General features: G+C 33.6%; 1 protein-coding gene across 1 annotated transcript in view; it reads right to left on the bottom strand.

Moving 5' to 3' along the window:
* The window catches only part of CDH12 (cadherin 12), a 1,480,679-nt gene that overhangs the window by 1,006,866 nt on the left and 448,920 nt on the right, over nt 1-24,893 (bottom strand). Inside the window, exon 2 of the mRNA XM_056824264.1 lies at nt 21,947-22,044. The gene's annotated coding sequence lies outside the window, so the exon portion shown is untranslated. The remainder of the gene's footprint in view (nt 1-21,946; nt 22,045-24,893) is intronic.

The raw sequence follows: 24,893 nt of genomic DNA, 5'->3' as shown, positions 1-24,893 counted from the left end.
CATTAAAGATCAATAGTGCTTTAAATGGAAGTTTCCTAATCCATTCTTCTTCTGGATCACACACATAACACACTCTCAAAACAAACCCCAAAATTCCTTTTACAGAGTCAATATCTGATTTAAGCAAATTATTTCAAGTGGAACTAGGCAATGATTTATGATAGTTATATAACATGGAAAATGTCACCACAAGTCCAGAATCTTAATGAGAGAAAGCTAAACTTGGCTACCACTCTAAAAAAAAGCTTCACTGTCTTATAGCATCTTCTCAATCTACCCTTATGCAACCCACTTCTTGCTACTCTGGATATTTCTTTTTCTAACCTATCAATTGTTCAACCCCTTTCTTATGCTCCTATGGGAACCACGTTAGCCATCAGCAGTTGTCTTTATTTTTGTCTTGCCACTGGACTTTAATGACTCTGGTAGAGAGAATGAGGCAGACAACTTTGGGCAACTATGTCTCACTTAAATCAAATTTATACTATTTTAGTTGTCTTTGAGTACAAAGGAGGACAACCAACTAACTAGCCATGGGATTGTTGCTTTACAAACTCTTCCTCGTTGAAATTATATTGAACTTTTGATAAATAATGGAATAAAACCAAACTAGCATGCCACCAACTAATGTCATTTTTCTCTAAAAAAAGCATTTCCCATGTGTAGTTCAAAAGATATTTTTAAATGCCTTTAAGAAGTGATACTAATAATGCAAACTAGGAACTATTACCAAGAGATATTTTAAGATATATGAGTCTTTTGTCAATCTTTTAATGAGACCTTGAAGAAAATTACTTTCTCAGCTTACTCAACAGATTAGCCCCAACTTTAAAAATTAATGAAATAAAGAACAATTGAATTATGACCTGTGTTTTAAAATGGTTTAATTGGTTTGTCCATCATTCAACATTTTAAAACTTTAAAAGTGAGTTAATAAAAAAATGATGCTTTATTTCTTCTATCTTTTTCAAAATATAGGACAAAAATATTCTTATTAATATGGAGAGTCTTTGCCCCTCAACTTAAAATTTTAATTGGATTTAGATTTTATATAGCTGGTATCTACTTTTGTGTGTATATGTGTATACATTTATATGCATATATATACATATATTTATATTTACATATGTATATATTCCTGTGTATCCAAGAAGCTCCAGCATGCTTTGTGACATTACCCAAGTAAAATCATCTTGGAAGATAGACAACACAGTTAGGGGTACCTAACAGTAGTGAAGAAGTCCCCAGGAAAATAGGAAGAAGAGAACAATTTGTTCTAGTAGCCATGAAAGTGACTTGAAGCAGGCACTGTGGAGCACTTAGATCTAAGTCAGATATCAAAATACCAAAGTGATCCAGTGAATCCTTGGCCATCACCAATCCACTTGACTTTTGGTTTTCCACTGGACTTTGATAACTCTGTTAGATTGAGTGAGACTTAAAACTTTGTGAAACTCTGTCTCATTTAAATCCAGACCACATTCAAATAACAATAATAAAAGCAAAAATAAGATCTATTGAATGTAAATTTATTTAGGACAGGGAGTTTGATTTTTTCTTTGTATATAATCGTCATACTTTTTTTATGCCTACTGATTGCCAGACAGTATTCTAAGTGCTTAACAAATATCTTCTCATTTTATTCTCACAACTAGTTTCTCTTTAAATTACATATCCTAGCTCACTTTTCTGAACCTTATGACTCACTTTTCTAGGTCTTTCTATACAGTTTGTCATCCTCTAGCATTCATATACATCTCTGATATACTCATAATCTAAAAATAGAAGTTATTTCTTAATTCCCAGTCTCAGTAACAACCCCACTTGATTCCAACTGATCAGAAAAAAGTATTATTATAAAGGAGAAAAGTGAACTTTAAGCAGAACTTTTAGGCTAATGATAAATGTAATTATCTGTACCAGTTCTAGCTCCAGAGTCCATTGCTTCTTCCTCTTCCCAAATTTATTATGAGGAAGTAGATACTGTTATTATCCACATTTTGTAGATAAGGAAATTGCAGAAAGCTGAGGGTAAGTGACTTATCCAGCATCTAACACAGCGACTAGTATATAGGAGGTCCTCTATTACTTTTTGAATTGAATTAAACACTATTAAATATCTTTAGGTAATTTATTAATTAGTGAATATTAAAGTTAACTTTCATATACATAATATGGGGTGGGAAAACATTAATTTATTCATTTGGAACAAATTGTTCTCATCCACCCATTCTGCCAGATCAAGTCTTCATATGCTTGAGGTTAATGTCTCCCTAATTCAAAGCCATGTCTGAGGCCAGTTAGCTTCAGCCTGGGGCTGGTTTTACAAGGGCTGTGGTTGTCGTATATGACTATGGCTTTTGCAGCCTATGATCATCTGAATGAAGAAGAGTTATGTTTATATAAATCAATGAGAAGACAAGAATAATACAGGATCTTTATGGACCCAATTTAGGCATGATTCAATAAACAATATTTATATTGCTATGTTTTTCCTCTAAAACCAAATTCCAGCATTCTTTAAATATCCAAAAAAGGAACCTTTATACTCATTTGAAGTTTATGCTAATAACTAATAACTATTATGACAAAGATTCTACCTTTCCTAATAAAGCTGTCCTTACAAGCCATTGATAATTTATTTTCCCATTCTTTAAGCATCCATTTTTGCTGTGTGCTTTATTTATAATGTAATATGCATACTTTCATACCCAGATAAAAGCTCATAGGGCTATTAGTTCATGGCACACAGATACAAAATTAAAGACTCAAGATCAACAGAACATTTTTCTATATTGTAATATAAAATCATACCACATTATCCTTCCCATGACTCTTAAATTATCATAAAACTTATGATTCTTTTTTGATTTTGATTGGTATAGCTCCCCAAACTATATTAGATTTCTCTTTTCATTACATACCCTATGTCACTTTTCTGAACATTACACCTCACTTTTCTAGGTCTTTCTATATAGTTTCTCATCCTCTAGCATTAATATGCATCTCTGATATAATCATAAACTAAAAACCAAAGTTATTACTTAACTCTCAGCCCCAGTGATAACCCCACTTGATTCCAACTGATCAGAAAAAGTATTATTATAAAGTAGAAAGGTAGTCTTTAAGCATAGCTTTTACACTAATGATAAACATGTCACATTTCTAGTTCCAGAGTACATTGCTTCTTCCTCTTCCCAAATTTTCCTTCTCTCATAGTCCTAGTTTTTATCTGCATTTAAAAAAATCTTTATGCTTAATGATTCATGTTTTCTTGTCTTTGTCTTCACAGTTTTATTCTATTTTGCTTTTGCCTTTCAAATATTACTTTTCTTCTTCCTTTCTCAACTTTCTTATCCTATTCTTCTAAACATTTGTCAACTTTCACTTCTCCCTTGAAGAGCAACCCAATTCCAGGATAACAGAGAACTCCTCATAATGAAAAAAAAGAGAAGATGAGCCTGCCTATAGTGTACTGAGATTCATCCAAAGATATAATTGGTAACCTGTCAAATTTTATTACAAGTTGTAAAACAAAATAGTGTTTTTCTCCCACTACCTGAGGTTCCCATCTAAAAGCCAGATATACCAGAAAGACACTCAATTCACCTAAAATATGAAGAGGAAAAGACAGCAATACTACCATGAGCTGTAGTCACATATTCATGTCTTTAACTAGATCTCAGATTTCTGCTAAAATAAAATACAAATAAATATGCTCTCCATGTCCTTCCCTACTAGAATATACATATCAACATATTACCAGAATGAGTGCATTGCTAATATCATGCTATTATATACATTTCATTATTTTTGCATTTTTCCCCTTCTTCCTACCATATTGTAGAGATTATACATATAACACATGTGTGGGAGAGGGAATGAGTAGAAGAGAAGACAGACAGAAACACACAGAGACAGAATTGTTAAATTTATTTTGGTTGAGACTGAAATATATTTAATAGGTGGTTTAAATTGGTGGTTGCCAGGGATTTAATTTCTAAATCCCAAAATGAATTAGCCAGGTAGAAATTCTAAGGCCCTTCTTAGGGAAAAGTCTCAAGATGATGGGCCTTTCTTGGAGGTTTACACATATGAGAAAGGCAGGGTCACTAAGTCAGCCTTTCACTCTCCACAGTGACCATCTAAAAGGAAAGCAGTATGAGGTCTCCTGTACAAGCTCCTCCATGAGTCCAGTTCCATAGTCAAGTGTCTTCATTCCAAATCTGAGTGTCTGTCTTCCAATTGCTCCTCCAAGTCAGAGTTCCTCCAACTATATCTCGACTCAAATTGAATATTTCTTGAATCGATCCATGGTCCCCCTTTTTAAAGATCTTTTTCTCTTGTGTTATCTCCCCTTAATTTCATGTCTACCAATCACAGCAGACGCTTTTCTCCAGGACTGCCTACTCTTTAGTTCACACCTTCTTTGGTTAGACTATACCTTTTGGGGTTACTTACAGCTTTTTGGATTAGTCCACCTTTTGTAGTTACTTAACATCTTTTGGTAGTTAAAATGGGGAGATCTACTTCAAATACTGAGTTACCACCTTTTGGGGAGTAAAATCTAAAAAGAGTTTGTGGGTTACAATTCAATCTTCCCAATAAATAAAGAGCTAAGTACTTTCATTGTTATAATCAGGCGATTACAACTTAATCTTCAAAATAAAGAAAGAGCTAAGTACATTCATTGTTATAATCAGGAGATAGCTAAATCCAATCTTCACAGAACTTAGATCTAGGATGCACAGTGGATATAGTGTCAGGCCTGAAGTCCAGAAGAATCATCTTCCTGAATCAGACCTCAGATACTTACTAACTTGTGACCCTGAGCAAATCATTTAACTTTGTTGCCCTGAATTCCTCATCTGGAAAATGAGCTGAAGAAGGAAATGGCAAACCACTCAAGTATTTTTGTCAAGAAAAACCCCAAATGGGATCACAATGAGTCAGATATCAGACATGACTGAAATGACTGAATAACACCATATTTCAAAATGGATAGATAGATCGATAGACATCCTGCATTTACTTCTGTCTGTGTGTACGTGTGTGTGTGTGTGTGTGTGTGTGTGTGTGTATTGAGGCATATATTTCTGGTCTTCATTTGCTTTTTTCACAGTTTTTTAAAAAATTATATATAATCAGATATTGTAAGTATTCATTTAAATAAAATTAAGATCCAAATTATCTCATTTATGATATTTCTTCCCCATCCTTGAGAAAGCAAGCAATTTGATATAGTTTAAATATTTACAAGTCTTCAAACATTTCCAAATTTTAGTCATGCTACAAAAGAAACACTCAAAAAAGGGGGCGGTGAAGTATGTTTCAATAAGTATTCATACTCCATCAGATATTTCTCTGTGAGTAAATAATATTTTTCATCCTAAGTCCTTCAGAATTGTTTCAGATGTTTATATTGCTGAAAATAACTAAGTAATTCACAATTAATCATCCTATAATTTTGCTATTATTGTGTCCTATGTGCTAGTATTGAATATTATTAATGTCCTCCTGGTTCTTTTTTATTTTTATTTAAAATACTTTCCCATGGTTACATATTTCATGATACCCCTATTCCCTGCTCTCTCCTTCCCTTTCCCAAAGCTGACAAGCAGTTCCACTGAGTTTTATATGTATCAATGTTTAAGGCTCATTTCCATATTATTCATATTTGCAGTAGAGTGGTTCTTTAATATCAAAATCCTAATCATATCACTATCGAACTACAGGATCAATCATATATTTTTCTAATGCATTTCTATTTCCACAGCTCTTTCTCTGGATGTGGACAGTGTTCTTTCTCCCATGTTCCGAAAACACACAAAGACAATCCTTATCCTTGGTTACCGAGAGACTACTACTTCCTCAGCATTGTCCTGGGTCATTGCATTGCTGCTAGTAGAGAAGTCCATTATATTCGATTGTGCCAAAATGTATCAGTCTCTGTGTACATTGTTCTCCTGGTTCTGCTCCTTTTATTCTGCATCAATTCCTGGAATTCCTCCATTTCTTTATTCCTTTCAGCACAATAATATCTCTTCACCATCAGATGCCACAATGTATTCAGTCTTTCCCCAAAAGAAGAGCATCCCTTTATTTTCCTATTTTTTGCCACTACAAAGAGCTCAGCTATGAATATTTTTGTACAAGTCTTTCCCCTTATTATCTCTTATTACCTCTTTTGTCCTCCGGGTTCTGTTTACTTAATTTTATACCAGTTAGTTTAAGTCTTTTCAAGTTTTTCAGTTTTTTTAACTGTTACCTTCTGCCTTAGAATCAATGCTAAGTATTAGAGAAGAGTGGAAAGGGGTTACACAGCTAGGAATCATCTGAGGCCAGATTTGAACCTAGGACTTGGCTATCAATCCACTGAGACACACAGCAGCCCCCCTCAAGTTTTTGTTTGTTTTTTTTTTTTCTGAAACATCCTGCTCATATTTTTTATAGCAAAGTAATACTTGATCATCATCATATACCACAACTTGTTCAGCCATTCCCCAATTAATGGGTATCCCCTCAACTTCAAATTCTTTGTCCCCACAAAAAGAAATGCTATAAATATTTTCATACACATATGTCTTTTTACTTTCTCTTTGACATGTTTGGTGTACATACCCAATTGTGGTATTATTGGCCCAAAGCATATGCACTCCTTTATAGATCCTTTAGTATAGTTCCAAATTAATCTCCAGAATGGTTGGATCCATTAATAACTGTTCCAGCAGAGAATTTGTAGTTGTTAATTAATTCAGTTAGTTTTTAAGTTGATTCTCTAAGATTCTCTAAGTAAAACATTATATCATCTGCAAAGAGTGATTCTTGTTGCCATCACTATCATTTTAGAACAATATTTTTCAAATAATTTATATAGTTTTAGAATTAATTATTCTTAAAAGTTTGCTAAAATTTATTTGAGGACTTATCTGGTCCTGTGGATTTATGGTTAGGTAGCTCATTTACAGTTTGTTCAATTACTTTTTCTTAGATGGAGTTCCTATGGTGTGGAAAGGATTTTGTTTCTGTCTTGCCACCAAAACTAGCATGATTCTTGGCCCTGAAATGAATTCTTGTTCTTCTGCAGCCACACTTGTTAGGGCTCCCCTATGTCTTAGAACTTAGACAAGGGCCCTTTCCCACCATGAGTGACCATAAGTTCCCCTCTCCACCCTGGAACTCTGACCAAGGCTCCTGCTCCCCTAAAAGGGCTATAAGTCCTCTTGGACCTGAGCCTATGGTTGAGCACTACCAAAGGACAAGGAAACAGATTGTGAGCAAAAACCCTCTGACCAGTTTTCTAAACCCCAATCCCCAACTGCTCAGTGTTGTAGTATGTGTATTTCTCTAGGACATATCATTATACCCGTGCCATATTTATTTCTTGCCAACTTTCTATGTTGTCTAGGGGACGAAAATTGTTTTATCTAGATTTTTCTTGTTTTTTTCCACTCCAGGATTCCAATTCAAAAACAAAGTTTTATTGTTTATATTTTACCCACCAGTTATACATTTTTTGTGGGTATTATCAGGTTTAAAATAGCATTTTTCCTATTTCCCATTCCCTAATATTTATAGATCCTAACAGGCTTTTTTATATATTCTCTCTCCCATTTCTGCTTCTGATATTCCAAATGGGACCCCTTGCCTCAGCTATTTCCTTTCCCCGGAACATTCCTCAGCATCTGGAGTATCCTTGCTCTGGAATATCCATTTGCCTGGGCACCTTTCTTACCCTGGAGTCTCCTTCCATTATGCTTGCTCTTCTCTAATTAGTGAATTCTTCTCAGAGAAGTCTTTTTGGAAAGTTGCTCACTCAGGCCAGGCAACTTTCACAATTCTTCCCTGTTTTTGCTTCTGATTTTCTAGATTACATGGAGTACTTGTCTTCCTCTTTTCCTTTTTTTTTTTGAATTGTCTTTCCCATTCAAATGAAAGGTTGTGGAGGGTGAGGGAGTTTATTTATTTTTTAATGTTTGAGGTAGGAATATTTTTTTAAGTTTTTTTTTTTAATTTGCTCACATTCCAAGTTTTTAGTAGTGTACCTCGAAAACAATATGAGCTCATTAAATGTTTGTTTCCTTGCCTTGTCTTTGAAAATTATAAACAAATCAAGTTAGGAATGTGTTTAATATTTCTATATTGAAAGAATACTTAAGGGGAACTTCCTAGGGGGAAAAGGACTGGATTCAGGTTAGAAAACAAAGTACAACTTTTAACATATTGCTCCTATTTCTTATAGGAAAAAAATGAAACTGAAGAATTATGTACATTTTAAGTTTATTTATAGGACAAAGATATACCTGTTTGGGAAGATAACTAACTGGGATGATGACAGTGTTGAGGAAGACTTCTCCAATTGGTTAGAAGCTGAATTGGATAAACAAGAATACAAGATGGAGACCTGTTAGTAGTGCCCAGAGAGAAGGAAGACTGGTGGTAACACCTGGAAGAGAGAGGGAAGGAGGGGGGTTGCTGGAACTAGGATGTACCCAAGGAGAACTCTAAGATTTTCCTTTGTCTGCTGCCTGGAGGTAGTTTGGCTTTTGGTAAATCTTGCCATCCCCTTATAGATAAGTGTTAGATGGTGTTGAATTTCTGAATCATTATCCATTTTCCATTCTGTAGTAGTCAAAGACTTCAGGCTCTAGGGTTCTAGGAAATTAAATGTATGTAAAACTAAAGAAGTATTTCTTTGGTCTATGGCTTTAGCTTCTCTGGGGCCTGAAGGCTTGTTTTGGTTTTTGGTTTTTGGTTTGTTGTTTTTTTTTCACCAATGAGCCATATTAAAAATGTTATCAAAAGGTTTAAAAATATGTGAAAAAACCTGAGAAGTTAAAATAAAAATTGTATGAGAGTATGATGATTTATCTGACTGAATAGTTTGAATTAGTTGAACCCATCCTCTAGATTTGCAAAGAGCTTAAAGTTATAATTCAGGTAGTTATCAGATAAAAGTTGTGCTTGGTGTGTCTCATTATGAAGGCCATTTCTCATCATACAGGACTTGTTTGTTTTGGTAGAACTTATAGACACTTACCTAAGATAAAATTCCTTTTGAAAATCTATTTTTAAGTCATAAGTTACCAAACTATATATTTTAACAAAATTACAAACTTGGCAGATTTGAACCTCCTTAAAAAAGATAGCTAGACACAAATTGGTGCTTCACCCTTAATCTTTACTTGTTGGATGAAAATGAGAAGAGAAGAATGCAAAGGAAAAGTAATTTTAAAACTACTCTTATCTGTCAGTTACAAAAGATACAAGAATGCTTTCCTAGACACTTGGATTATTCAAGGAATGTTTCCAATGAAGGAAGAGACTTGAGTCTCCAGGTCCCAGATAACTATATATCCCTAATGATTTTCTCTCTCAAATAGAGATTCCATTTTTACTCCAAATTTTTGTTGTCACCTCAAAGTATGCTTTCAGATGAATGTAAAAATCCTTAAAACTGTGATCATAATAACTGAAATCTATTTCAAACCTTTGAAATAAATATTAAATCTTTCTTTAAAAAAGATATCACTTTACTATAAATTTGAAAATATTTTCCAGTTTAATGACTAAATAATAGAAAATTAGAACCTCAAATGTAACTACTTTAAAACAAACAATCATTTTGAGGTTTCATGCTTGTTTTCCCATCACGATTCATGCTTCTCTTCTCACTGAAAAAAAATCAACTTAAAACTGATTCCCAGGAGTTTTCACCTCATGAGCCAAAATGGAAAACCAAAAATGTGTTTATAGCACTTATACTCCTTCTGCAAGTAGAAGCAAGTAAATTTAGTACCTAGTTCACGAGAATAATTATTTATGATAGGAAACTAGCAGACAAACTTATCCTACCTGATTTCCTCTTGCCCAGCCCTGCCTTGCTCCAACACCAAGGTCTATAGTTTTCAGAATGGCTTGTGAGGACTTTCATGACTTACCAACAGGCCTGATGCTGCTCCATTCATTAAAGGTTGATTTTTTCTTAAACATTTGTTTTGATTATATATTTTAGTGTTATGTCCCCAGGCATTTTTTGTACTTAAGCTAGCTGCTCCAGTAAGAATTCTAGTTATGCTCTATTAAAAATAACTGAACTGAGAGAGCTGGAGGATGGAGAAGGGAGGGGGGCAAACGGGGAAGTAAGAATATGAAGGAAAAAAATAAAACAAGGATTAGGAGGGAGATCAGAAAGAGAAAGAGGAGAATGAGAAAAGAGGAAGAGGAGGAAGAAAAAACCCAAAGCAAGTAACATATTAGAAAAAGGACTTTTTATCTTTTGGAAGATATTTAAGAATCTGATCCTTGATAATCGCTTATAAAAACAGCAATGGTTGAAAAATATACTTGATTTTCATGGAAGAATTGATGGGGAGATAATACTTTTACATTCCTAATGTTAACTTTTAGAAATATTTGGGAGCAAAGAGGTTTCTGCTTTACTGTTTTTCTTTCCAAAAGCCCAATCTTTCTTTTCTTCATAATGTTCCATTAATGAGCTTTCAGTACTTCTAGAAATACATATTTGGAATACAGAAATGTTTTCTCTTTCCCCTTTAGCTTCAGAAATGATTTTATATCTTGTTTTCATTAAGAAAGGATAAAACACATTTATCGCCAACAACAGAAGAAAGAGGCAACAGATCAGAAATATTTCAGTATGTAATTCATTTTCAAAATAATAATAATTCAGATTAAATTTAAAGTCAGTATTAAAAACACTAACCCAAAAAATTAAACTAATTACACAAGGTAATTTTATTTACTTTTGTTTTTTAGCTTTCATTTAAGAAATACTATACAAAAAAGTCACTTTTCCTACTGTTCTCTTCAATATAACACCATTTAGTGTGTCTTATCAGTCAATAACCTTTCTTCCCATTAATTTATTTTTCCTTTAACTTTTGTTATTTAGAATGTAAAAAAATTTTTTGAAAAAAGAAAATGTATTCATCCCATACTTAGGGCTAATTTGTAAAAGTGTTTTTCTTTTCTCCTTACCTTCCATAATTTCAGAACTTCTTCTCTCCTTCTAATCTTTAATTATGAATCTCATCATAAGGGAAAAACTAAAAATGAAATAAATCATTTACATAACACCTTGGTTTATGATTAATAACCCCAATAGTTGTGTCCCTTGTGGAAGGAATGAAATAATGGAGAAGAAAAGGAACAAGGAAGTAATGAAGGTGGAAGAGGCTAGGAAATGAAAGGTAGAAATTAATATAATGCATATATAGAGTGCTATAAAAATTTAACAAAGAAGTTTCCTGACCAAAACCCTGTGAGGAATATAATGCAAAGTGTGTTATTCTAATTTAAAGTGAATAGAGATTAAATTATTTGACTGAGGTCACGTGTTTATTAAGTGTCCATGCTAGAAGTCAAATTTCAATTTCTTCATTATATCTAGAATAATCATTTATTTGCTTATTTATTTGTACCTGATGACTCACATTGCTTCATCACTCTTATCAACATTCAGATTCTCTAAATTTTTCCAAGCCCACTTCAAATACTAATTCCTCCATGAAATATTCTCTGATCCTCCTTGTCAGAAGTCACTTTTTATATTCCTGAATTCCAGTATTATATAAGTACTGCTCTTATGACAACTTTTATACTCTACTTTTGTATTCTATTTACTTATAGGTTTGATACCTCTTACTAGTGTATAGCTATCTTTGGAGAAGGGAACATCTATTTATTTTTCTAGTTTCCTCATAATAGCACAGAATGCTGTACAACAGTCGATTTTCACTAAGTCTTTGAATGAAGATTGCTCAGCATACAAAAACATTTTGCATCAGTTTGAGAAGTCTTAATAATTATTTCTAATATGGACTTAGAAAGATGAAAGTCAAGGCAGAGAGGTCATGTAGGCAATGTGATAGAGCTTCCCCAAGTATGCTGTGATAGAGATTCCTCTCTCTGGCCTCTCCCCAACTCCTTGGGAAGGCAAGCAATATGATGTAGATTCTCCAAGTGAAGTCTTGCAAAACATATTTCCTTAAGAGTGTTCAATCTAAAGAAAGATCAAATACAGGGATCTCCTGTGGCTCTCTCCACTCCCCACTGAAAAAGAATCTTATTAATTGCTCATTTACTTGAAGTAGGGGGGAGGGGATGCTTGTTAATCAACTTTAAAACTATTTTCTGCTCCCTTCCCAAATGGCACATGTCAGTGCTAATTGAGAGAAGCCTTAAAAAAATACCCTGACACCCTTTATCCTTGCACAAAGATTACATGCACAGTGAGTTGTAATCCTTGGCTTTGCAATATTGCTTTACGAGGTTAAGAAGATGAATGTTCATTGCTTTTAATCCTTACCATGATTTACGAGACTCTGGGTATCCTTTCCCCAGAGCATCTACAACTGTGTGGTTGTTCTGCCTGCTGCTTAAATTACACCGACATCTGCAAAGTAAATTATGGATTGTTGTCCCATAACCCACAAGCAAGCAAACCTCCTCATCTTTCCTGCAGTATTTCTTTGATTAGAACAAAGGGATTGTACAGTTTTACTTATGTATTGGTGGCTGTTATTTTAACTTGGTCAGGACAATATTATGAAGTCTTAATAGTACTAATAACTGGCAACATGTAAGAGGCTAATAATAGTCTTGCTAATATGAAAATTGGGTAACCCACAAAGATGATAAAATAAAATATTTTATTTTATTTATTCAGAAAACACTATTTAATAACTCACAGAGTGAAAATGACTTTTAAAATCGAGAAACTCTTTTGAGAAAAAAAAGCACACATTCTTCCTAAACTCTTCTCTCTCCTTCCTACCTCCTCCTGGTTTACAATTTTATAATTCCATTCTTTCACTTCTGACAATAAGTAAATACAACAATAGGAGACACCAAGATCCAGTCTGATTGAAACAATAAAAACAATGACCAAATCTAATATGTATCAAAGAAATGTAAGGAGAAAAAGTAAAGGAAAATATATTTTAATAAAATTACTACTCTGATATTTCTTTTTACATGGTTACACATATAATATCTATGTCAGGGACTTAGGAGGGCAGAGAGAAGAGGCAGGAGGGTCAGAAAAAGGGAGAGAATTAAGAACTCATTCAGAACAGATTAAAAAAAGAATGTTAAATTATTTTTACAAGCAATTGAAGGAAAATAAGTATTATTTTAAAATGATATTTTAAAAATTGTATCATTGGTAGTCATCTATCACTAAAAAACCTAGCAGGTTCAAATATCCACAAAAAGCAATTCCTAGTTAAAAATCAGATATATCTCCATTAAAAAGTAGAAGTTAGGCATAGTATATGTAGAACTTCTATTGATTCTTCATTACTTTTAAGCTCCTTTTGCTTGGAATCCTGTGTAGGCTCATGAATCATGATTTCTGAAGATGAGACCATTCTTACATTCTATCCAGAATTATTCAAAGCACTAAGTTATCATTTACCAATATTAGAAATATTCCATTACTTTTTAAAAGATATGATCATTCTAACACAAAGTTTAACCCTATGAATAGAAAAATGCACTAAAAACTTTCCAATGTCATTTTCAGTAAAGTCTTACAAAGAGAAGATTGTGTGTATGTGAGTTTGTGTGTTTTAACATATGGCTCTGTATTTTATTGTTTTGAACACTGCTGTCAGCTCAGCAAGAGGATGTGAACACGAACAACATAAATGTTCACATCATGCCCTCACTCTATAGGATATATTGCACCTTATGGGTTTCCATCAGTTTCAGTTTCACCTCATCATTGCCAAGTGTCACTGTTTGCTGAGAGTCAGGACCTGACATTTATTCAGAGGCTTTAATGGTTTAAAAAAGAATAGGAAACGGAAAAAAAAAGTGCATATTGGATCTATGGTTCACTTCCATGGCAGCCAAAGAAGCAGTACTGAAATCTATGCCTTTAGTATGAGATCATGATTTGTAGATAAACCAGACTGAAAGTCTAAATTTTATTATTAAAAAAAATATTTGAGAAACTGTATTGGCCAACTGCTCAATTTGGGCAAACTTTTATGAAATTAAGTGTATCTGTGGTCATATGGATATTTTGAGGTATCCTACTCACAAAAATCTTAAACTTGGTTGAGAATTAAGATGAGAAGGCAGAAAAGAAAAAGAGACAGTAACTATATAACAATATAATAATGAACCACTCTTCATGTTAAAGTATAAAATCAGTCTTACTGCTTCATAGTCTTGTTACATATCTACTTTTAATTAAGCATATGGTATGGGTCATAAACTGGCCTAGAAAAAAGCTTACAGAAAACACATCTCTTATCTCTTAAAGGCGAAAGTAAAGGAAAGGATCTCAGGATCATAAATCATTTTAATATAACTTTAGAGTGAGAAGGAATCTTAGAGGTCATGGACTATGTTGCCATCATTTTACAGAGCAGAAAATGGAAGAACAAAGAATTTAAGCAATTCACCCAGAATATTAGAGCTAGGTAGTGTCTGAAGCCTATTTGAACTCAAATCTTCCTTATTCCAAGGCCAGCACCACCACTGTCCCAGGGGATAGGGCACAGATATAGATAGCCGCAGAAAATAGTATGGCATGGTAAATGGAGAGCTGGACCCAAAGGCAGGAAGACCTGAAGTCTCCAAGCTCTATCTCAATTTCTTCTGGACTACAAATTCGCTTCCCTTTACTACTAACTCATCTTGGAACTTCCCTCAACTTGCTTTGAAGAGGTTATGTATGGAATATCCTTCTGCTGTGGAAGAGGTTATGTATGGAACATCCTTCTGCAAGCCCCTTTTCTCTTTTCTTCCATTGAAGAATAACCTTATTGATGATATTACCATTCTAATGTTCTAAGATTTTATGAAAATAATAATTAACCATTATATTAAACCGTGCTTGTTATCTTCTGGGCACTTTACAGTTGTTATCATTTAAAAGTTACAAAAAAAAATATGAGTAAATTCTGCCAGCTATGGAGAATTAGAACTTAATCTTTTTTTTTTTTTAACTTGCCGCCTGTCTCCTGCCCGAGTCATCTATGAATAGAATACTGGGCTAAGAATCAGTAAGACCTAAATTCAAGTCAGTCCTCAAATACATAAAAGCTAAACAAGTCTGGGAAAATAATTTAATCTCTCTCTGCCTTAATTTCTTCAACTGTAAAAAGGGAATGTCTATTATGAGGATCAAAAGGAAACATACTTAAAGTACCCAAAAGTGAGAATGTACTCAATCAATATTTATTTCCTTTTCTTTTTTATAGTCTGACAGGCTTTCATCTTTATATTAACTCAGTTATAGTTGGTTTTTTTTATATTTACTGGTCGATGAGACTGTTGGATCCAAACTATTTCCTGATTGGGGTTCAACAACTAATTTCCATTTATAGAAACCTATAGCATAGAGATTAAATACCCCCCAGGTCAGTATATAGTGGGAATCAAGCCTGGAAAGAGTTTAGACTTACTATTGTTACTAACCTGAATAATTCAGTGACTTCACCTTCCAGAAGCTGGGTGATAAAATAGTTTCATAATTCAATGCTTCTTTTTGAGGTTTTAAGATCTTCTAAGTGGAACAATGCTGCTCACCTATTTTAAATGCAGCTTCTATTTGACTTCTGGGATGGTATTTCTTGGGTACTAGTCTCCTATTTCAGATTCTTTTGGCTTTAGCAAATTTCCTAGCTCTAAAGTATAGTAGTTGGTTCAGAACTCAATGGTAAATTTGTCTCCTTTATATATTGCTTAAAACTACATTAATAGCTTAGGTCCTAATGAGCTGTTGGAAAATCTGGCAACTCTTCACTATCTACTTCTCTGAACCTGGTATCTTCATATTACTTCTAGAATAGGATTACTCTTAAGTTAACTCTCTGGTGTAATTCATAATTTGTTTTATAGTAGCCCAGGGCTATCACCCCTTTTATTATCAGAGTTGAACTGACAGATGAACCCTAGAGATGATGTACATGAGATATCTCCCCTTAACTACAGATCCTTTCCTCTCTAGTCTGATAGATAAGAAATAATTTCCAAATTTAACATAATAAAAAATAATGCTGATCTAATTTGAGAGAAGTCAAGTCAAGATGGCAGAATAGAAATAAGAACAGATGGAACCACACCTTAAAATAATGTTTCAAAACAAATGCTGAAGTGACAGAACCAATAAGGGGATGGAATGAAGCCACATTCCAACAGAAATGACTTGAAAGGAATGCAGAGAGGGTTTGGTTCAATGGGATAAGAGGAGAGAGCAATGTTCCATCAAGGATTAGAAGAACAGGCCTATAGCAAGCTCTCCCACCACACATTTATGGTTCCAGGTTCTGAACCTGGGCCCAAGCCATTGAGTCTGTGAGACCCTACCTAAGCCAATAGCAGTGGCACCCCACACACCCCCCTTAATGTTCCAAACCACAGCTATGCCTTCAGTGAGGCTCCAAGCTCTAGCACAGGGCAGGCCATAGTGTGCCTGGCAGTTACAGGAATAGAAAGAGGCTCTGAATCCCTGCCTAAGCCAAAATCCAGGTCCCAATCCTCAGCGCAAGGCAATCCTCAATAGGCTTAGTGGGTATAAGCCTCTGGGGAGGTCCAGAACCCTCTCCCAGTGTTTCAGTGTAGTTCTAAATCCCAATGCAAGTCAGTCTATGAGGCAAGCCTGGTCTGTGTACACCCAGAACAAGACTAGGATCCCCAGTACAAGCCTGCAGTGAGGACCTGAACCTCCCTGCAAGACACTCCATAGTGGCTGGCCATTGAAAACCCAAACCTAAGGCCAGAGCCTCTAACAAAACTGGAGACCAGGTTCTGAGTCCCAGGGCAAGGCAGTCCAAAGTGTACCTGACATAATCAAGCCCAGAGTGAAGCCCAAAGCCCCTGCCCAAGTCTGAGGCTAGACTTTAGTAGTAGTCTCTTGGTAACGGAGGATGACAATTGTCTTTGTGCGTTTTCATCTATGGTGTTAACCTCACAGGCTCTGAGATATGAAAGCCATAAGCAGTCCCTGGTAATTGAATCACTGGTGGGGTGTGGCTTTCAGAGCTCCCTGCCCACAGGCTATCCTGCAGCTTTGGAAGATTTGAAATTTGCAGAAAACCAGAAATAGAGCTAAGGGTAACATCAAGGAATAATTGAAGTTTAAGAGAGTACCCTCTCTACCCTAAGAACAGAGCCTGGCTTTAAGATAAAAGTAAAAATCAAGAAAAAGGCTGAGAAAATGAGAAAAAAATAAAAAAAATAAAAACCTAAAAATAGCCATTTTTATGGAGAAAAAGAAGGCCAAAGCACAGACTCAGAAAGGTAGCATAGTATAGCAAAGGATAGCAAAGCAGCTATACACAACTTCAAAGAAAAACATAAATTGGTCTCAGACACTGAAAGAACTAAAAGGGATTTCAAAAATCAATTTTAAAAGGCTGAGGGAAAGTGTGGATGAGAAAGAAAATCAATCAAAGAAGAAAATCACAGCTTGAAAAGCAAAATTAGCCAAATGGAAAAAAAAAAAGAGGTTCAAAAGCTCAGGAAGAGAATCATTCCTTCAATATTACAACTGGGAAACTAGAAACCAATGACTTTATGAGACATCATGAAATGATAAAACAAAATCAAAAGAATGAAAAAAATGAAAAGAAAATATGAAATAGTTTACTGAAAGAAAAAAAAACATGAAAATAGATCCAAGACAGATAATTTAAGAAATATTAGAATATCTGAAAATCCAAAGCAAACAAAATAGCCTAGACATCAAATCACAAGAAATTATTTAAAAATTGCCTTCATATTCTTGAATATGAGGGCAAAACAGAAATTAAAAGAATCTACAGATTACTGCCTGATTTAAATCCCCAGATAACAACTCCCAGGAATATTATAGATAAATGCAAGAGCCAACAATTGAGGGAGATAATACTGCAAACAACCAGAAGGAAACAATTAAAATGTGGTGGAGCTACAGAATTTAACAGCTTCCACATTAAAGGATAAAAAGTTTGGAAAATGGTATTCCATAGGGCAAAATAACCAGTATTTAGCCCAGAATCTCCTACCCAGCAAAATTAACTATATTCTTTCAGAGGAAAAAATGGTAATTTGATAAAATGGAATATTTTCAAGCATTATGGATGAAAAGACCATGCCTAAACAGAAAATTTGATGTCCACATATAAGAAACAAGGTAAATTTGAAAGAGAAATTTCAGGAATTCAATAAGATTAAATTGTTTATATTCTTATGGGGAAATATTATATTTCTAATTCTTAAAATGTCATTAGTTATTAGGGCTATTAGAAGGACTATATATATATATATAGACAGATAATGTAAGAGTAAACTAATAGGATGATATATGTAAAAAAAATTGAGGGGTAAAAAAAGGATTACACTGAGAGAAAAGGAAAAAGAAAGTTGAAAAGGGAAAAAATTATATAACCTAAAGAGGTTTGAAAATGTACTACAGTGGAAGGGAGAATGAGGGTGGTGATGAACAAGACTTAAACTTTAGTCTCATTGTAACTGGCTCAGAGAGAGTATAGAGTCCTACCTTACCTTACTAAACACTCAGTATAGAGAGGTGGATGGGAATAAAAAAGGTTGAGTAATAGAAGGGAAGGGATTTTTTTTTTGGAAAAAACAAACAAACAAACAAACCAACACTACAATTTCTGAGAAACAATGTGACCAAGTAAAAAGGTTTCTGGACATCAAGTCAAGATAACCTGGGTACAAAGTTAATCTTTGATATTTACGATGTGAACAGAGAGATTTAATTTTACCTTTTAATCTCAAATAACATTATAAAATTTACAAAATTAATAGGTGAATGTATACAATGAAGAGATGTTGTTCCTTCATACTTGGAAACACAGTATTGCAACTCAGTCATAGTTATTTGTCAGACACTTTAAAACAAATACTATTAAAGTACTCATTTAACAAGAAAAACCTTATTCCTAACCTTAGAAATTATCTTCACAATTGTAATAAAAATAAACTTATTCACTATAAAGTTTTCCTATTTATATATAACTTTGTCCTTACTTGGAGGACTATTTCTATTCAAACAGTTACTCTGTGTAAATATGTCTCCATCTCCTCCTACAAAATGCACCTGATATTAAAGTTAAAATTAGAATTATTTCCAGGTTATTTGATCAGGGCTTCTCCTTTTCATTGTAGGAAATATAGAACCACAATACTGCATTGACAAGCATAAGATAAGGTATAAACAGACTGTAGCAGAGTTAGAAAATGTAGAGTGTTTTCCCATTATTCTGTTCAAAGAAATGCATGCAACTCACAGAAAATATTTCTAAGACATTAAGTATCTCCAGGCTAACTTAATAATAATAGAAAGATAAAAATACATTCAAAAGACCATATTATAATTAAACATGTTTGAGTTTATAAGTACATGTAGAACCAAATTTATAGACTGACATATTTCTCAAAATTTGAGTGCATATATTCATATACACATGCAAATATGCATATACATTTCTATCAAGTATGTATGTTTGTGTATATGTATGTATATTTTGTAAAAATATACAGGATGTAGATTCTGTGTGTATGCATGGTATGTGTTGTATGTGTTGGTTTTATAATAATAATATGCATCTTTTTCAATATATATTTTAGTCTACATATTCTTCTATATATATAATGTTATATATGGCATTCTAAAACTCTTAGAGCAATTTTAAGCTTTAATAATTTCAGAAGCATAAGTATTACTAACTTAAAAAATAGAAATTTTGAAAATTCATTTGTTGTTGTTGTTGTTTGATCATTTCCTGTTATATCCAAAACTTCCTGATCCCATTTTGAGTTTCTTTATAAAGATACTACAGTGATTCACCATTTCTTTCTCCAACTCAGATAAGGAAACTGAGTAAGTGACTTACCCAGCCTCAACAGTTAGGAAATATCTGAGGCCAGATTTGAACTCAGGAAAACAAGTCTTCCTGATTCCAGGTCCAGCAATCTATCCACTAAGCCACCTAGCTAACTGAAAAAAAAAGTTAGTTGTTTACATTTTTAAAATATTGATTTTTTATTAAAATTCAACAAGACCATCACCTTGTGCTATTCATTTCTAATCAATTATTGAACTTTGTAAAAACTAATAACATTTACTACTATCATTGAAAAGACTATATTTATAATCCTAGCCTGAAGGTTTTCTAAATAAGGCTTTAATTCCCACAGAGCAATTTAGATATGACCTCACAGAAAAAAAAACAACAACAAAAACAAAAAAAAAAGGCAGCCTAATCAGGCAATTAGGTGACCAAGAAAGATTTACTGATGGGTCATTTTAAGAAAGTGTCATTCAGAAACTACCATACCCACACTTCATGACATGATGAGATGCCTCTCATCTTGTTAAAACAACAAAGAAATATTCAAAATTCAAAAAGTGGAATAGAAATTGAAATTAACTTTCAAAAGATTTTTAAGCTGTAGCATTTAAAATTCTGAAGTTACTAAAGCTTTAAAATTAATTAAGGCTTTCAAAGGATCTTGCATATACTCATACATACAGATACATATTATTATATATAGTGATTGGTACAGGGCATATGCTTTCACAGGTATAGGGAAATCTCAGTTAAAGAAACTTCTATTAATGTAGTAAGGCAACTTCTCTTAATTTGTTTCTCTAATTTTACCTTCCCAGCTATCAGTGACAGATTAGGGGAAAGAGTGGGAAATACTCATATAAGAGCTTTGTATGCCATTAACTAATTTAATAAATAATTCAATTTGCTATTCCTATTTAAAAGAATAATGATCCACTGTCAGTATTTGTCACAGGGCAATGTCAGTGTCAGCACCAATAAAATAGGAAGCATTAGAAAGTGCAGAGATTTACTGTCTGAAGGGCAAATCCTGAATGATGAACTCTGAGAGAATTTAATTGAGTAATTAGATTTGGATACTGGTAAACATGAATTTTAAGGACAAATTTGGAAAAATTCAAGAACAAAATAAAAGACATTATTTGGAGCAAATTAATGTCAGAGATGAAAAAAAAAAGGTTGGAGGACTGGGAGATTGGCTAAGTTTGCCATCCATTAACTTTGGTCTCCCATTGAGATGTTGGACAAAAATCACAGCAAGGTACAGAATGCCTTTAGTTATACCACATTAGTGTAATTACAAGCCTTCCTTTCACACATTCTCTTGTCCCTTAATTACCTTCTCTTTCCAAGGCTTATTATTCTCAATAGTGAATCTTAATTGATCATTGAGATGGATTTGTGGACATCAAACTGGTTTTGATAATAATCCAAGAATGAATTCCATAATTACTATTCAGCAAGTGTTGGGGTGCTGCCTTTACCAGCCACCTTTATCAGATGTGAACTTAAAGCAAGTATGGGATGTTATCAGTGAATTCTGTTCTGTGGCATTAAATTCTCGCCTTGAATAAAGGAAAAAATGGCTTACAATTGATTGCATAAGAAACAACTGAAGCAGATAGTGGCATATTAATATTAATAAAGATAGGGGAGCTGGTGTCATTATCTTTTTTCCCTGTAAGAGCTTCTTCAGAGGTTTGCCTTTGAAACAGAAATATCCCATTTGACAAAAGTAATACCCAGTAATTATGGAATGGGGATGGGGGTGAGGAAGCAATGCTCAGAAGTAGAAAATGAATTTCTTTCCTTTAAGAGGCTCATGGTCAGAAATAAAAGAACTTCATTTTCCACAATCTACATGTAAATTGAAACAGTTTGGGAAGAATATAGTGAAGGCAATGGTAAATACTAAGTTTTCATAAAAAAGAAATGGTCCTTGTTAAAATTTTCCTTTTGGAATCTGCTTTCTTCAAATTTCACCTCATCCTCTAAGTAATAAAATCATTTATCTAATTTTTAAAACTACAATAAAGATTTTATAAAATGGAGCATCAGTCAAGTTACATAAACATGGATTGTAAAAACATTTTAAATGGACCTACCTCTAAGATGGATTTCATTATCTGACACGTCAGAGAGGAGGAATCCAACCAATAGCTGACCACATTACCAAGAGCTGCTAAGTGGTTGATGTCTTGACCTGCAAAACCAAAATGGACACAATTAGTATTTGTTGCTTTTTAAAAATATTTTCTTAATTATTTTATTGCACTAAGGATCTTAGTTGCATGATTATAAATCAATACTTACTGATAACAACAAAGACTTTTTTTTTTGTTCTTGGAAATGAACCTTGACTTATAAAGGTATTATAATGGCTACCTAAAGTCCATGGCTGGCAGTGAAGCAGTCATGATTTCAAATAAGTAGCATCATTATATAAGGCATCTTGGGGTTTCTTTTCATGACCTTCCAGATGTGATTGTATTATATAAAATATCAATTATATATAATCACAGCTGCTTATGTGCTTTATCAAATTGCATACATTAAAATACCTAAAACAATCATTTTCTCAGGTGCAGAATAAAGTAAAATGGAGCAATGACTGTTGTTGGAGTGAGTATGAACTGAGATCAAATCCAGATTTTGATACCTACTTCCTACATGACCCTAGACAAATCAATTCACTATTTTATGCCCCATGAACCTCCCTTGGACATAACAGATTTATTTAGGGGCAATTCCAATCTTATTTGGTGGACAGAAGCCCCATATTGACAAAATCACAGATTCCTCATATATTTCCATATGGGAGAAAACATGGTAAAATATTACTTTACTAATTCATTCTCATTTTTGATTAATTTCTAGTTAGCGTGCCTTGTTATTGCATTCACCTTCAAATGTACATTCAATTAAATGTGAGAAATAACTGAGCATGTACTGAAATAATAATGAGCCTTGAATGGTACCTGTTTCTCATAATTGGAGAATTAGTACAGAATAGTGAGAAACAATGGGCTGTGTTGAATAAAAGCCTTGGCCTGAGAAAGCAGAAACCAGAGTCTAATGCTTATTTCTGCTACTGAGTGTTTTTCAAAAGTCAATTTCTACATTTTAACACAAAGAGATTAGATTATACCAATAAATTAACAATTCAGTTCCCTTATAGGAAGTACAAATTATTTGTCAGGCAAGATAGAAATGCAGGGATATAAATATAGAAAAGATGAATATAAAAAAATCATCTGATTTTGAACTAAAACAAAATTTAGGGATCACCTGAGCTTTTCATTTTTATACATCTATAAATTAATGACCTGAGAGAATGTGAGAATGTGTAAAGATGATCCCTAGCTTTCAAACTCAAAATTTATATGATTGAAAATGTTTATTTTATAAGAAATGAACTCCATCTTCATTATTAAAAGTCTAATGTAATCACAGTGCCTGCATTTGGTTATGATAGCCATGGTAACTAATGCTGTTTTGAGAATTTTGATTGTGATAGATTAGAAAAGCTGTTTGACATTTATAGCACCTGCATCCCCAATATAAAATCATTAATTAATCCTATCAGTATTTTGCTCTTAGGAGTAGTAAAAGTTTATGTCTCTGTTAAAAATTTTATGAATTCCTATTTATGAAAAACGATTAAACAGTCTCAGGTAAATTAATCACCAACTTTGGAATCTTTTATCTCTAAAACATGAAAAGTTGTAGATAAAGTATATTGTTTTATTATGACAGGGCCAATTGAATCTATTTCATTAATATTTTGATTTCATGTACTTTCTATAATTCCAGTGTATATTTAATTTGATATGCATAACTATAAGTTCTAGATTATCTTAAAATTACACTTTTTGAATTCTAAATATTTTTCAAAAGTTGCTAATATTGAAAAAGAAAAAAAGCAATTGAGAGGAAACTAAAAAAGAGAATATACCATACAGATTGAAAAAAACGGAATATTAGGGGACAGCTAGATGCCTCAGTATATTAAAGATCAGTCCTAGAGAATGGAGGTCTTCGGTTCAGATCTGAACTCAGAAAGGTCTTAGCTGTTTGACCCTGGGCAAGTCACTTAACCTCCATTGTCTAATGTTACCACTCTTCTGCTTTGAAACAAATGTAAAATACTGATTTTCAGAAAGGTAAGGGAGGAAAGAGAGAGAGAGAGAGAGAGAGAGAGAGAGAGAGAGAGAGAGAGAGAGAGAGAGAGAGAGAGAGAGAGAGAGAGAGAGAGAGAGAGAGAGAGAGAGAGAGAGAGAGAGAGAGAAAGAAAAAAAGAAAGAAAGAAAGAAAGAAAGAAAGAAAGAAAGAAAGAAAGAAAGAAAGAAAGAAAGAAAGAAAGAAAGAAAGAAAGAAAGAAAGAAAGAAAGAAAGAAAGAAAGAAAGAAAGAAAGAAAGAAAGAAAGAAAGAAAGAAAGAAAGAAAGAAAGAAAGAAAGAAAGAAAGAAAGAAGGGAGGGAGGGAGGGAGGGAGGGAGGGAGGGAGGAAGGAAGGAAGGAAGCAAGGAAGGAAGGAAGGAAGGAAGGAAGGGGGAGAGAGAGACAGACAGAGAGACAGAGAGAGAGGGAAGGAGGGAGGGATGGAGGTGTCAAGGATTAAGTTGTAAAACAATACTAGTCTAGGGTCATAAGTTTAAAACATGCTAAGAAAGAAAAATAGCAGAATATAAAATCTGAATCCATTGTTATGTCATGCTTCCTACAACAATTTTGTTTTAACTTTTTGAGAACACGATGTCTTCTGCCTCTTTCTCAGGACACTGCAGCTATAGATAACTCGGCTTATCTTCTCTCAATCAGTGGTCATTTCTCTCTTTGTCTACACAGTTGCATGTGTGTGTGTATGTGTATAAAATGTCTCCACAATACTTCTGAGTAGAAATGATTCCCCCCCCCTTTTTTCCTAAAATAACGAGTCTTTGAACTCTAGGGGAAAGATTCTTGATCGGATAAGTTCTTATTAGATTATCTGAGTTCATTTTGGAGTTGATATTTCTGAAACAACACTTTTAGGAAAAAAGCCAGGCTAATC

This window comes from Monodelphis domestica, chromosome 3, assembly GCF_027887165.1.
Source record: "Monodelphis domestica isolate mMonDom1 chromosome 3, mMonDom1.pri, whole genome shotgun sequence".
Classification (NCBI taxonomy): domain Eukaryota; kingdom Metazoa; phylum Chordata; class Mammalia; order Didelphimorphia; family Didelphidae; genus Monodelphis; species Monodelphis domestica.
This window is presented reverse-complemented; position numbering and strand designations above follow the sequence as displayed.